General features: G+C 34.5%; 1 pseudogene; it reads right to left on the bottom strand.

Moving 5' to 3' along the window:
* Positions 1-9,798: 9,798 nt before the first annotated feature.
* Positions 9,799-11,623, bottom strand: LOC149032913 (uncharacterized; annotated as a pseudogene).
* Between the last annotated feature and the right edge of the window lie 5,555 nt (positions 11,624-17,178).

The raw sequence follows: 17,178 nt of genomic DNA, 5'->3' as shown, positions 1-17,178 counted from the left end.
TTCGAAACCTCAACTACAAAGAAATAGACAACCTAAGAAAATATTTCATGAAGCGGGCACAAGATAGCAAGATCCATAGAGCAATAATACATACAGACACGTCAGCCTCACCATTACAATTCAACAACCACACATACAACCCTTTAGACCTCACAGTTACAACACAAGAAAAAAAAGAAAACTGAAAACAAAAAACACTGCACGGCCAGCACCCACACCAATTAGCACAAGAATACATTGACCCACAAACATTTAATGCATGGCTAAATGAAGGTAACATATACGGTGAAATTAAAGGCTTCATGATAGTCATCTAAGACCAGGTAATAAACACGAGGCATTACAGTGAACACATAATTAAAGACCCAGGTACAAAAACAGATAAGTGCAGGTTATGTAAAATACGGATAAATCAATAGAATACATTATAGGTGGATGCACAATACTTACCAACACAGAATACACCAGACGACACAACAATGTAGCAAAAATAGTACACCAATAACTTGCTATAAACCATAAACTAATCACACAACACACACCCACATACAAATACACACAAAAACCATACCAGAAAACGAAGAATACAAATTATACTAGAACAGAAGAATCACTACAGATAAGACCATAACGCACAACAAGCCCGATATAACACTTACAGACAAAAAGATAGAATAACACAGCTCATAGAAATATTTATACCAAACGCAACAAATATACCAAAAAAAATAGGAAAAAAAATAGAAAAGTACATATTGCTGGCTGAGAAGATAAAAGACATGTGGCATCAAAAAAAGATGGAACACTACACCATACTACAAATACACACCAACAACAATAATAGATAGCAAAAATTACAAACTATACTAGGAAACAACATTAACACAGACAAAACAGTAAAATACAACAGACCTGACATCACATTTACAAACAAGGAAGAGAAAACAACATACCTAATAGACATCTTAGTTCTCAACGACATCAAAGTCACATAGAAATACAGAGAAATAATAGAAAAATACACACCACTTGCACAAGAAATACACAGAATATGGAAACAAAAGAAGGTGCACATCATTCCTTTCATCATATCTGCAATTAACATTACACCGAACAATTATATACTACATCTTACACAATTACAACTAGACCCAAATATACATCAAGAAATACAAAAGGAGGTTATATTAAAAACATGCAACATAACCAGAGCCTTTTTAAATTCAGGAGATTAAAGCAGTCAGACCTGGCAAGAATCCTGTCTGATATGCTGTTTTGCCTGAGAAATCGGAGAGAAATAATAAAATTAAAAAAATACTAATAATAATAATATTATTATTATTGAATTATAATGTGGTTTTTTTTTTACAACAACTTTTGAAAAGAAAATTTTTTTAGAATTGTTTCTATTCAAAACTTAATGAAACGAAAAAAATACGACCAAAAAATGTTTCGTTCTTTTTCAAGCATCCAAAGGAATTAGTTGCAAAAAAAAAATTCTGGCGTGGGCTGACCAATGATAAAGATAATTTAAATTCTTAAATTCATACAAGGACTATCATCTACTTGAGTTTCAAAAAATGATATATTATATTTACTTAGGTTAGGATCTAAGTATCTAGTATCCTTTCGTCGACAAACATTCTAGCTTTTTTGTTTGTATCTATGGCTAGCGCATTCGATATTCCATCTTGATAACTGGAATTTTGAAAATGGTAGTTTTTGCCTGCTACTTTTATTCCAAGGTCATGTTAGTATTCTCAGATGTATCTTTATTCGTAATTTTTATTATCAATGCGATAATATTCATGTCTATAATTTTTAAAAATTATGGGCGTTTTGTTATCGTTCCCCCCCACTTCTTGCTAAGGAACCTTACTCTGTCCATTAAACAAAAAATCTCCCTATTCTTTAATTGGACGTCTCCGACTATATATCTCAGACAATCTTTGAAGAACCAACAAACAAAGCGACAAAATAGTTAACGAAATCGAACAGAAAAGGCTAAGTATCACTATCATTTACATTTATCATAAAAGAGACTACGTTGTTGCATTTGCATATAGGCGAAGTAAAAGTAAGGTAAGTAAGGTGTCCAATTTTTGCATAGAAAACATTATATTTCCTAATATATCAACTAGTGTGTGTGTGTGTGTGTGGTTTGTTAGAAAGCGAAACTTCTCTTTGACATACAAATAAGGTTTTATTATACAAGCAATTTAGCTTGATCCCATGTTTTATTTCTTCATTTATCACATTTTCCTCATCATAGTGTATCTTTAACGCCAGAAGACTTTATTTTTGATGTATCTGTTCAATAATAATAAGTATGCCGCAAACTAGAGCTAAAAAGTGTAAAAATAAGCAGAAAAAAACCATTAAGGGGGTTCCAAAGAGCTCAACAGAACGCTCTCGTGCATTTCGTGCACGCCGAAAGGCGTTATTGGATGTGCAAACTAATATCTCTAATGCGCGTAATAATGTGCGTGCAGTGTTCTAAATAGTGATAACGATTATGGTAAGTACTTCAATAATTCTAATCAAATATTTCTTTATTAATTTTTATTGCTCATAGATCACATACTTAATCTCTATATGTCATATTTAAAACATTCATTGTAATTCTCTATATAGGTGATTCTTTAGTTAATATTATGAATTTTGTTGTAGGTGTTTCTCAAGTTGATAGTAATCCTAATATTCCGTACTCACAATTTCTAAGAAATAAAATTGCCCATGATGATTTTCGCAAAAAATTTTTTACCAATATGTTCGGTTATGCATGCTCCGATTGCGACCGATTATGGTTCCACAATGATTTAAAACTGCCACGAGTAGAACATGAAGAACTCTTACGTATAATAATTGATAATTTCAATACAATTAATGAGATTCTACTGTGCAACACGTGTTACCAATCAATAAAGAAGAAAATTATTTTAATTGTGTAAAACACCTTAGGAACTCGTGATGATTGAAGGTAAACAACAAAAACAGCTTCATTTTTACAAGTAAGCACAATACGAATGTTTCAGTATGTAGAAATGTTACAAATATACGAATAATATAAAATAAGACGAATAACACTAATAACACGAATAAGACGAATAAAACGAATAAACCGAATAAAACGAATAAGACGAGTGAAATGAATAGGACGAATAACTTCTAATAACAAACACTCGACTCTCAATCCTTAGTAACAGTAACAGTCACGGTCTTCTTTCCACACATTTATAGTCTAATAAGTAACACCCCTTTTAGAAAGAGTAGGTGATTCTCAGTTCTATTGACCAATAGCACAAGGGTCCATAGTCCAGTGTTCACTAATGGGTACCGCATATGTTTTCGTTAGAGGAAACAGTGCACAAGGAGATCTTTATCAGAAAAATAAAACCTAAACAAATATTTACAATTGTTCGCCAAATCCGATGCAGCATGTGGAATTTTATTACCCCACATGTTAGTGATCCCTTAGGTTTTATGACCGCATAGCCCTTTCAAATATTTCCTTTTTTTTTTTTTAAATAATTCTTCCTAGAAATATGTCCGTATACGACGTTGGTGAGAGTTCTTCACACTAACAATGTCCACATACAATGGTTTCAAATATCCAAATATATCTGTGTCTTTGCTACTACTTGATTTAATTTCCGAAAAACTTGTTTCTCTGCGAATTCAATTTATGCAAATTAGATGGTTAAGACACATCCACGGCCAATACGGAATTTATGGTCAAATTATTAATGTACCAGTCGAGGTGGACAATATGGTGAAACATTTACCTCGCAATATTGAAGATGACGTAAGGGAAGATATACCGATTGAAAAAGTCTAACAGCAAAACAATAGACTTTGATGTGGAATGAAAACGAATATTTACGGATTGTGCCTGGACAGTATAATCTTCCACGAAGTATTAATTTGATGAACATGCTAAAGAGCATTCTTTTCTATCAATTTATTTAGACTATTTCTAAAAATTCAGAGACAGAATAAATGCAAAACCATTCACAATAGCGACTAGTGAATTACGGATATCAGACCGGCGTGGAGTTACTCCGTATCATTTATTATATGTTGCTATGAACATACAATAATACACTATGTGCGTAGCGTTTTGGGCCTTTGTGGAATATAATACTTTTTTCCGAGATATTTAGGAGATATTTTTTACGAGATATTTGTTACTAACAAAAAAAATTCGCAAGGCACAAACAGTCTTGTTTCGAACTTTATTCAACACACACGAAATAAAATCTTAATCTAAACGATCTCCAACCGCAATAATTCACCTTTATCCCCACAGTGACAAAGGTAAGAAACATTTATATGGATATTAAAATATTCAAAAATTGATACTTTAGCAAGAAGCCTAAATACTGAATGAGTTATTTAGTTTCAATTTATCTTTATAGCGATCGTTAGGCCTAGAAAATTACAAAACGAATAAAAGTTTCTGAATATTTGAAAAAGGCAACTAATATACCTCTTGAATTTTTAGATGTAGAAAATGATTAATTATATGATAGCGAGGGCGAATTATTGGTGAGACAAATTGATCCACAAGGCAGAGACGATAAAAGAACTATTATCGAGAGTAGTGATGAGGATATTAATGATAAAGATATTATAGATGTGGGACGAACGCCTCCATGCCAAACTTGATAAGCATTCGTGGAAGGGAACTGGTCGGTGGGCCCTGGATAGCTCAATTGGTTAAAGAGCAGTCGCCCGGAAAGCGAAAGATCCGTGGTTCGAGTCCCGGTCCAGTCAGTCCAGCGGTCCAGTTTTTTTTCACGAATCTTACATTTGGGGGCTCGTCCGGGATGGAGGTCTGTTTCGTAGCATGTTCCACAGTCTTACAACGCCACGAGAAGAAATTATTTATAAATAATTTCAAAGAGTAAAGAGTTTGACCGATAGTGGCGACGCGAACAGTTGGCCGAGGAACTAGAAAGACGGTCTTACGGAGCCTCGGCAACGTGTTCGGAACGAGTAAAGACGTAACGAGTAAAGACGTAACAAGTAACGAAGGTGCCACCAAGGGAGGGGTGGTTATGACGGAACATTCGGGGTCGAATGTTGTTGTTGTAGGGGGGTGGAATGTGGGACGAACGCCTTCATGCCAAACTTGATAAGCATTCGTGGAAGGGAACTGGTCGGTGGGCCCTGGATAGCTCAATTGGTTAAAGAGCAGTCGCCCGGAAAGCGAAAGATCCGTGGTTCGAGTCCCGGTCCAGTCAGTCCAGCGGTCCAGTTTTTTTACGAATCTTACATAGATTAGTCAAGTGACAATGATTGCGAAAATATTCTAAACAAACGTATGAGACGATGCATGCGATTTCCTTCCAGTTCTGAAAACGAAGGTGACAGTAACGTACTAAATGAGCAAACTGAAATTGCTTTAGACGGAACTATTTGAAAAAGAATTGAATCAGGAGGTGTTGCTGCTAGATTACAAATTCAGAGTGTTTTCAAAAATGTACACGGACCAACAGCACATGCTGAAAGAAACAATATGAAGGGGAATTAAAGTAGTGCATTCCTATTACTTACTGACAACCATATTTTAAAACATATCCAAATTTGTATAGAATTAGAAGCCTATCGAGTTTTGGGGAAAAATTGGACAATTATGCAAGCAAAATTGAAGGCGTTTCTTACAATATTGTACGCACGAGGGGAGTACGAAGTGAAATACTTTGAGGATTCAATATTTGTGGAGCAAAAAGAGGAGGCATTCATTTTTCTCCAGCCTATTAGTAGAAGGTATTTTACTAAGATTCTGCAATACATTCGTTTCGACAAAAGAAATAAGAGGAGTCAAAGTTTGCAAGCAGACAAATTCGTTTAAGTTTCTCCAGTTTAGGATAAAAGTTATAGCCAGATAAGTATGAGAAATCTGCCTCCGTGGCTTTTTTGACTCTCATTTATGGGATCGATTTGGTGTCCTATAAGAATAATTCACCTCAAATTTTAGCTCTTTTACTCAAACGGTTCTCGAGATTTTCAAACAAAAACTTGTTTTTTCGATTTTTTTTATTTTTATAGTAAAATTCAAAACTAATCAATGATGATTTTTTTCTAGTTCTTAGGAGACTAAGACATGAAAAAAAAGTATAATAATAATATTTTAATGAAAAACCGGTTTTTTGCGGACGAAAGAAAATTAAAATTTTTCTTTCCAGCTTTTTTGCAATATGTCACTCACCAAAACTCTTCAGAAAATGTCTTTTATACTCCTCTACACTCAGGAATTTTCTCGAATTCTTTGAAGTGGTGGAACAATATGATAAAAATTAAAAACTCATTTTTTTTCAAAAATCTCAAGTTTTACCTAACTTATATATTTCTTTTTTTTTGAATTTGGAACAAGACTTGATTCTGATCTTGATCTTACAGAAATAATAATTGTTGCCATGAATTCAAAAAAAGATCAAGAGAATACTTTAGCCTTGAAGATAGAAACTAATCGTTGGGCCAGAAGAAAAGTTCCCTTTGCAATAATAACTTCAGAGCAATTAACTGACTTTCCAGAATTATCAGAACAAGAACTCAAAATTCTTTTCACTGGATCTTATCAAATGTCTCAAGCTGTATCGTATTTAGCTGAGATGATGGATGAAAACGGAATAATCACATTCCATTATTTAAAAATTACACCTAATATTATAAAGTTTGAAGTCGGATCTCGACATATTAAATCGAAGACATATCGTTGTTTTATTGAATATCAGCCAGATAAGAACGATATTTCCGGAATAACTTGATATTGTTGTGATTGTGCGAATGGTAGACGCACTGTTGGATGTTGCTCTCACATTGCTGCTATCATATATTATTTATATTACGCTCGATATTTGGCGGAAATTGTAAGACCTGCTGAGATCCTAAGTCGCCTGCTCATCGATGAAAAAATTAGTGTCGTAGTGAATGAAGATAGTGATAAAGACTAATATAGTTAAATCTATTATTATAATATTTATTTTTGTTGCATAAGATTTAGAATAATATCTAACCGTATAAAGAATATATAAGTACTATCTTTAAGTGTATTTTCAATAATCAATAACCCTTTTAATTACGTTAGACGGAATATATCTTAATTGTTTTATAATAGTCTTTTTGTTTACTACAGTCAAAGTGTATTTTGAGTAAAAAAATATTTTTTCACATTTTTTTTTTAATTGAAAAAAAAAATATAAGTTAGTTAAAACTTGAGATTTCAGAAAAAAAAATGAGTTTTCAATTTTTTTCATATTGTTCCACCACTTCAAAGAATTCGAGAAAACTCCTTAGTGTAGAGGAGTATAAAAGACATTTTCTGAAGAGTTTTGGTGAGTGACATATTGCAAAAAAGCTAAAAAAAAAAAATTTAATTTTCTGGCGTCCGCTAAAAACCGGCTTTTCATTAAAATATTATTATTATACTTTTTTTTTCATGTCTTAGTCTCCTAAGAACTAGAAAAAAAATCATTATCGATTAGTTTTGAATTTTACTATATAACAATAAAAATAAAATCGAAAAAACAGGTTTTTTTTTGAAAATCTCGAGAACCGTTTGAGTAAAAGAGCTAAAATTTGAGGTGAAATATTTTTATAGGACACCAAATCGATTCCCTAAGTGCGAGTCAAAAAAGCCATAGGGGCAGATTTCCTATACTTATCCGACTGTACCCTTTATTGAAAACAGTCTAAATTGCTTCAAATCGGGAAAAAATATTACCGTGGATAAGCAACTCTTTCTAACAAAGGCCAGATGAAGATTCACCTACTATATGCCAAACAAACCCCATAAATTTGGCATAAAATTTTGGCTGGCCTCTGATGTACAGACGAAATATGTGGTAAGTGGCTTTCCGTATTTAGGAAAAGACGAGACTCGAAATGCATCAACCCCCCCTAAACGAATTTGTCTTAATGAAACTTCTTGAACCGTATACCATGAAAGATAAAACTATAACAACTAATAATTTTCTTACAAGTATTCCTTTAGCTGTAAAATTAGAATCTAAAAATACTTCGTTGCTTGGAACAATAGCCCTTTTAACGTTTAATTCAGCGCAAGCGCGTCCGCCATGTTGAAAATGTAACAATATGAAAGTTTCTGGCACTTTTTATAAGCATAGCTGGACAACAAGTATCGTTGCTCTTATTACCAGTGCAACTAAACGAAAAATTAATTGATGGTGCATCTTTAGTACATCCCACAGTAAAAGCCCACAATTGTGGTCAGTTACGACGATGGTTGGAGTGCCATGGTCGTCCTCAAGGTGGAAATAGAGCTCAATTAATTGAGAAGTTAGGATAATAATTATATTATTACAAAGTTGATCTATATTATTAATTAAAGAAATAAACGTAATTATAAACAATAAAGTTTACGGTGCACAGGGTGGGTCACCACATTTTACCATCTAGATTTACGTTATTATTTTTACGCGTAGCAGACAATGTTTCACATGGAGTTGAATGGCTTTGAAAGGGGTTCATACTGATGGTACGTTTTTTTTTTTGTAGGTAGACGTGTGAAGGACATATGAAGGTCACTATTGTTTTTTTAAACGGAATAATATATTTTTTATTGCATCATCTGATGCTCTTTCATATTATTTACCAAAAGAATTACTCTATTTATGTAAAAAAATTATTATTTAAGGAGATATTTGAATTTTTATGTCTATTTACAAAAGAGGTTCAATGTGGCGACCATTTGCATCAGAATACGTCCTGAATCGAGAAATTAATGACTCATTAACGTTTCTTAATGTATCTGATGTTTTTTTCTTGCATTCATTGACGACTTAGTCATTACGAAACCTATAAACTAAATTTAAAACAAAAAAGTATTCTACGCAGCCTAGTATACTAATTAACTGTTTCTCTGCACAGTGATCAGAACACAGTGAAAAGAACCGCGTGATTTAATAAGTGGAAATCAATCGGATTGTGATAAATGGTGGCAATATAGAAAAATCCTAATTACAGCGTTAAAAATAAAATATCTAAGCTCGAAAAAAAATGAGGAACAGATCGTTAACTGAATTAAATATCACTTGCGGGTTGATTAAAATTTTGATAACTTAGCATTAGCGCATGGTGGCGATCGTGAAGAAATAACACGGAATACGTACACAATTTTTATGTCTCTGAAGTTTGGATATAAAGTTACTAGCGGCAGCTTATGGGTAAATCCAAAATTTCCAGGAATAGAATCTTCCTCAGATGGACTTGCTACAGATTTACTTAACAAATCATATGGTTTACTGAAATTTAATTGTCCAAAGATTTTAGAAAATATTGAACTAATAGATATACATACACCAACACCTCAATAAAAAAGTTCATTCTGTTGTATTTTACAAACGCCGAAGTCAATGAAATTGAAAAGAAATCATCAGTATTATTATCAAATTTAGACGCAGATGGCAATAACCGGAAAACAATGGTGTAATTTTATGATATGGACTTTGAATGGTTTTAATATAAAACGAATTAAATACAGTCCAAATTTTATCACTCTGACTGCAACGTCACCCGTATTTGGGTGCCAGTAAGGTTTCTGATCGGGCCGCGTCACCCGTATTGGGGTGTCGCTTATTTAACTACTTGCGAAGGATATTCGTATGTGTTTGAAAAGATATTTCGCAGAGGAAGTAACAAAACAATTGAATATTAATTAATATAAAAACTATATTAATTAATATAAACTTAAATTTTTTTTATAATAGTATATTAATTAATATAAACTATTGTCATAGAAGTAATACGATAATGGTTTTTTAAGGAAATTTATTAAGAATGTAAAACTTTAAAACAATCTATCTAAAAAGCTGGGGTTAGTCGGGGCAACTTGGACAATAAGTTGTTGTTTTCTTTAAATTGTCTCGTGTCTAATCGGCCCACTCGACGTCTTTTATCTGCATAACATTGTTTGCATGTTCGTCTAATGCTTCTTCCGGAATCTTTTTTCCGAACGGCGATATTATGCTGACTTCGACGAAGGATTTGTTGTATTGTCAGTCAACCCTAATAATTTTGCAGTTAATAATTCCCTAAATCTTCTAATATTTACATTCTTCTTTTCTGCAATTTTGTAAACCGTCAAAGCGTTTACAACAGAAATTCCCAGAAGTAGTTGAATGCCAAGCTTTCGGTACCACTTGATTCCTTTTCTAATTGTGGTGGCATAAGAAACCATTTGGTCGGAATAATTTATACTATACTTTAATGCATTATATTCAACAACAGCTATTGGTTTTAGTGTTGTAGATGTGTCTGTTGGCTTGGAGAAACAGCACGAATGCTACGACTTTTTTTGTACATGGTACTATGATAGAAGTGTGTTTTATAGATAAAATTTACACGTCCCGCGTATCTTTCTATTTAAGTACCACAATCCTGTTATCATCTTCTTTGAATATCATCTCCTCTTTTCTTAGTTTGCTATGAAGTACATCTTTTGGAACTAATTTTTTGTTATTCCTAAGTGTTCCCACTAGATGGGTTTTGCGGTTTAGGCACGATATCGCTAACTTATAACTCGTGTAAAAATTATCAATATACAGTGTTCGTCCTTAGTAGAAAAGTTTCTCTGCAAGCTAAAGACATACATAATGTGCCAATCCAGTTTCTCTAATACCATCAGCTGATTTACCAAAGTAAATTTTCATCGCCCATGTATATCCCGTTCTTAAGCATAATTTAATTAATTTGATGCGGTATTTGTGCGCTTTATTTGGTATATAATCTTTAAAGATGAGTCTTCCGCGCCATGAAATCAACGTTTCGTACATAACAATGTGCTCTTCAGGCGTAAATATTTTTTGATACTTTACCTCCTATTTGTCGAGAAGTGAACGTATTTTTCCAAGTCAATCGTTACGGGCAATAGGCACATTTTTGGCAAAATGGAAATTATTTAATAGTAACTCGAATCTATTTCGTGATATTATAATTAAAATAGTATATATAGTTAAAAAATTATGAAGTTTGCTTTTTGACCAATAATTGGCAATGTGGTTTATCAGATCTACTGGAAAGTCATGTCCGCTTTTTCTAACAGATGTCGCTAGGCTTGAGTATGCAATGTTATGATTTGACACATATGTCGTTTTATTCTACTGACATGAAGCTTCAGAAGCTATACGGGTTATAACTTTGCGAAAGTAATACGTCATAGATTTATACTAGTTTTTAAAAACAATTCAAATATCTTTACAAAACATTTATACCAATTCAGTAGTCTCATATATGTAAACTTTCTTTCGAAATATTAACTAATATAGCTCGTAAGCACTAAAAAAAGTGTCAGCCAAGTACAGCTGATTTGACCTGATCGGAATATTCACCGTTGGCCGTATATGGCTGACATTGCGGTCAACGTGCTGATGTTCGCTGATGATATGATCTTTGTGGCAAGAACACTAAATGGACTACAAACAATAATTGATACAGCCTCTAATTTCCTCGCACAATGTGGGTTATTTATCAGCATCAATAAATCGTTCACAGTGGCACTAAAAAATGTGCTATAGATAAAACCTTTCGTACCGAGAGCTGCATATATGCGGCATCCACTTGACGACCTGTGGGTACGAGCGCCGCATATACGCGGCATCAACGCTATAACGTCTGGCGAGTCTCCGTTCAGGGTCGGTACCTCGGCGGACAGAACTACCGTAGCGAAAAGGTTAAAAAGTCTCTCGTAAATGGGAAGGTCTAATTCATGTGCTAGAACATGAGATTGCTTGCTCTCAAGAGAGAAAGTGATGGGAAATATCTAGGTGTACCATTTACACCCGAGGGACTGACTATTTCTAAACCCGAGATCAAATTGAGGGAGGCATTGGATAAGCTTTTAAGAGCGCCGTTGAAACCCTTGCAAAGGCTATTCGGTCTAAGGACGATAGCCCTACCAAGCCTGCTCACCCTGGGGAACACGACGCTCAGCAAGTTGAAAAAATAGGATCAAATGACCCGTGCAGCTACAAGAAAATAGCTAAACCTTTCGCACGATATCCCCAACGCATATTTCCACTCACATATCAAGAAGGGAGGTCTTTCAATACTATCGATGAAATAGGTTATACCACTCCACAGAAGACAAAGACTTCTCGGATACGCTAGCAAGAATAAGGAAGCACAATGTCCTTCCTAAATATTAAAATACAACGTACCAAAAAACGTCCAACAGAGAAGAATTTCGACTAAGACAATAATAAGTAGATTCTGGATAGATGAGCTATTCTATTATATAGAGCAATAGACTGGTATGGACTCAAAGAGTCGAAAAAGATACCACAACAACATCAATAAGTTACCGAAGGAAACCAATTTCTAAGCGGGAGGGATTTCATTAATGCAAATGAATTGAGAATCAACACATTGCCTACAAAGTCTAAAACAGCACGTTGTCGAATTCGTGACCGCAAATGTAGAGCTGGATGCAATGCAACTGAAACGTTAAACCATGTGCTCCAGCAATGCTGTCGCACACATAGACTAAGAATGGAGAGGTATAATACCATAACATCATATTTAAAGAAGGTTTTGAATAAAAAATATCATGTGTGATGATCACACATGTTAAATGTAAGACCTTTAAATAATAAGGTTTTGAGAGAATGAGACGAAAGCAGAATATCAGGTGTAGAATAATTGTAGGTTTTATTTGTAATAATATTATTATAATATTGTTACCACATTCAAAAATTATTTTACGTTTTATTGAAATATAATACTTGACATATAACACAGTAAGCAAGGTCTCAATTTGAAGAAATAAGCCGAATTGACTGAGAAATTTTCAATTTAAAGAAATAAGACCAAGTTGTCCTTTCCGTAGACTTTTGTCCTCTCAATAGCCAGCAGATCCAGAGGTGTAATTCCTGCTATCACCTACGCAGCTTTGGTAGACACTGTCCTATATGCACATATTTCCCTGAGCAGTGCTTTCCTTTGTACTCTATCGAGCATGTCCCTATACTTTTATATTTAAGAGCCCTGCTCCATATAAGTGCACCATATAGTATTATTGAGTGTGTTACCCCACATAATACCAATCTTTTCTTAGTACTTGGTCCCCCTATGTTGGGCATTAATCTCGTTAATGCAGCTGCTATTTGTTCAGCCTTTGTCACTATTTTATCGAAATGTTTCTCAAAGGATAGTCGGTCGTCAATCATTATACCGAAATATTTTACTACTTTCCAAGGTATCACCTTGGTCCCGTCCAGCCTGAAGTAAAGGTCTCTCCGTCTTCTACAATTAATAATAACAGCTTCCGTCTTTTTTGGTAAGCTGTAAGCTGTGGTGTTTCATCCATACTTCTACTTGTCTTAAGGACTCGTTCACTCTTAACTCTGAGCATACATCGAGCAAGTGCTCGCTCAGCTGTGTCTCAATCTATTGCCTATTACACGCGTGGTTTAATGCGTAAAACCATAGCAAAGGGAACAATGGCCGTAGATGTTGAGGTCATTGGACTTGGGAAAACCCCCTCTTCACCAATGCTGGGTCATCAGAGAGGTAGACCGTCCCAAAATTGGGAAGTGACCCACTTAGCCGTTTTGCTTGCAAATTATCTGAACTTACCAGCAAAACGTTGTCCAGCGGGGGCCACGAGGAGGCGGAGTCACCAGCTATTGCTCAATCTCTTGCAGGCTAGCATCAGATGTTATATGCTAGTGTATGGGTTCTGCTTTGATAGCACAATACCCAGCCGCATCGGTACACTAAGTAGTGCCTGCGATAACCTTTACAGCTTATTATTACTTACATGAATTTCCTACATTGTTAATTTGATTCCTTGTTTTTCAGCACTGTTATAGAGTAATTGCTAAAGATATCAAAAATCTGTTCAGTGACTAAGTACTTATAGTCACATGGCCATGTATGGTATAATTCTCTGACAGCCCGTTCTAGTCTAGCCCTTCCCTCGCTTTGGAGTTTACATCCAAATATGGTATGGTGTACTGAGTCAACTTATCCACAAATACAAGTATCTATATCTGTAAGATTGAAATTTTTAAGTTTTTGTTTAAAGTTTCCGTGTCCTGATATCATATATATATGATATCATAAAGATAACCTTACTCCTATTGCAGACATAATTGACATGTGGGGTTATACTTATTCTTGTTACAAATGTGACACCTAAGTATCGTGTCTCTGAGACATTTTTACCGACCTGGTTCTTATTTTTACTGTTGGTGGTCTTCTAATATCTAAGAAACCCTTGAGTAAGAGCATGTGAGATTTTGTCATTAAGAGATCCAGTTTTTGCTGTAGGCACCAATTATTTAAGATTGTCGCTACCTCCTTTGATTTTAGTTCCAGCTCTTTCCTACTATTTCCTGTAACAACTATTGCAATGTCATAAGCATATGCAATAGCCTCACTTCCTGTATTAGAGACGTCGTCCAGAGCCTCATCAAGGATAAGGTTCCACATAAGTGGTCCCAAAACCGAGCCCTGAGGGCATCCTTTTGTTACATCTTTTGATATCTGGCAAGTATTAGTTGATATTCTTGCGACTCTACTGGAGAGATAGCTTGCAATCAGTTTATATATCTTTTTGTTACAATCCCTGCGCTTCAGATTACTAAGGACGCTGGGCCACCAGACCCCGTCGAAAGCCCCAGAAATATCAAACAAAAGACCTATTGCATATTTATCGTCTGTTTGGTTAACTATCTCCCTTAATCTGACTATTGCATCTTCGGATTATCTTCCTGGCTTAAAGCCGTATTGCCTATTCGAAGCTAGAAGATGGGTGTGCGTTATAGCCTGAAGTCTTGTAGAAATTAGTTTTTCTAACGTTTTTCCTAGTATTGGCAACAGAGAAATAGGTCTATAAGACTTTAACTCCGTTGCTAGCTTGTCTTTACTTTTCCTCAAAATCCTAATTTCAGCTACTTTCCATTGATCAGGAAAGATCCCCTGATTTAGGCATTTGTTAAGGAGATCTTTTAGTTGCTTCTGTAGAATAAGCAGAGTCTTTTTGATCATTTCTGTTTCAATAAGGTCATGTCCAGGAGCCTTTTTATTACCTAGCTTTCTGATAGCGTTGTATATTTCGGATTCATTAAACGGTTGAGCGTCTTTTGTATTAGGTTCTACTAATATGTCACTCTTAGTATTGAGATGCCATTCTGTTTCATTATCAACATTATCATCGGGTATCATTCCGTTATGTAGTGCACTCATCGTGTCATCGAAGTTTATCGTTCGTCCGCAATTTTGTTTGAGAGTTATTACAATATTCTCAACCTTGATTTTGTTGGTCTGGATTTTATACACAATACTCCACGGTTCTTTGTTTCCTGTATCAGTGACAAACTTTTCCCAGCTGTCTTTTTTTGCTTTGCGAATACTGTTTATATATCTGTTCCGTATTTTGTTGTATTCTGTCTTTTGTTTCGCTCTTAGTCTTGCATCTATTGTTGTATTATATTTGCGCCTAACTGTTCTGGCTTCCCTTCGAAGTTTAGTTAATTCCCCGTTCCACCATGGAGCAAACTTAGAAAATCGTTTCTTTTTTGGAATAGAAGCATAAGCAGCTTGCAATACAGCTTGCTCGATATCTTTAGCAGTTTCTGTCGCATTTGTACTGCTCTCTTCATTCGTGTTGATATTCGTATTAATATCTAAAAGGTCTTTTAGTTTGCTCTTGTACTTCCTCCAATCTGCTCTAGCGGTGTTAAATCTCTCACCTATTGATTTGATGACTCCATCTGTTGCTGACATTATTTTGAAGGTAATAAGGTTATGGTCACTTGTAGTTTCACTATTATGTACCTTCTACTCTGATATAACATTGATGCAGTTGTCGCAAGCTATTGTAAGGTCGATATTCTCCTTTTCCCGTATATTATCAAAGGTGAAGGTTTGAGATTGGGTGTTAACTATGTGTAGTTGAAGCTGAGATAATAATTCTTAAAGGGCCTCACCTTTTTCATCTGTATGTTTACTAAACCAGATTGTCGACTTTACATTCGAGTCTATACAGAATATTATGTTCTTATTATTCAGCACCGTCAGGATCTTTTCCAAATGAAGTATGTACGTTTCTATTCTTTCACAATGTAGAAAATACGCACTAATTAGGTATAATTTTGTTTTATCGAATCTTACCTCGGCACAAACTATATGGGTATTACTTAGTTGCTCGATTTTAAGTACCTCAATTTTATCGTTAAAAGTAACTATTACTGCTTTAATTTTACCAGTTGTTATTACATTTGAGAATTTTTTAGAATCAGTTATCACTTTAGTGAATATTCTCATTCCTACAATTCTATTTTGATGCGTATAGGGTTCTTGGAGAGTTAATATGTCTATTTTGTGTTCATGTGTTAATTGCCTAAATTCATCTGATACAGACTTGGAATTTTGAGCATTTATTTGCCCTAAATTCAATATACTTCTATGACAGCAATTGGTGGTATTATTACTTGCCATAGTCTATTTTTGAGATATAATTTGCCATTGCCATTTTGTAGGCTGGAAACTCCAGTGAACGTGAGGAGTGGTTACAAACTATTTCTGCTCTCTTGCAGTTGATGCATACTGGACTCTTGTTTTTTGCTTTGCAATCCTTAAAATTGTGACCGTCACTTCCGCAATGACCACATGTTTCACTTTTTGATCTTCAGTGCTTTAACACGTGTCCGAAAGATTGGCATTTGTAGCATCTACTTATAACTACATAATCTCGAATCCAGTGTGAAGTCCAGCCAATATATACCATATCATTTTTCTATAGTATATTCCTTACGTTGGGTGTAACTTCTATAATTATATTTACAGAATCTGGATTTTTGCCATTGAACCTATTGGATATTATTACCTTTTCGGCAAATTTAGTTTTTGGAATTTCATCCATATTTTGCTGTCTAAGTGCTTCTAAAAATTCCTTATCAGTCATCTTTTTTTGAACATTGAAAACAATGAGCTTTTTTTAGTTTTTCTTAGCTGGAACTCCAGTCCATAGACCTATTTCTTGCAATTTTTGTAACTTGAGTACACGTTCCATTTTGTCTTTTGTTTTTGTCTCAACTAGAAAACTGTTATTTGATATTTTTTTGACATTGCGTATTTTTAGTTTTTCTTTTGATAGGGCCACACTGCTCATGAAAACCAGTTTTGTCTCGTCGCTGGACTTTATTTTGT

This window comes from Polistes dominula, unplaced genomic scaffold, assembly GCF_049000335.1.
Source record: "Polistes dominula isolate Pdom_NZ unplaced genomic scaffold, Pdom_raw_medaka contig_26, whole genome shotgun sequence".
NCBI classification, from domain to species: Eukaryota; Metazoa; Arthropoda; class Insecta; order Hymenoptera; family Vespidae; genus Polistes; species Polistes dominula.
Note: the sequence above shows the minus strand (reverse complement) of the source record. Positions and strands in the feature narration are given on the sequence as shown.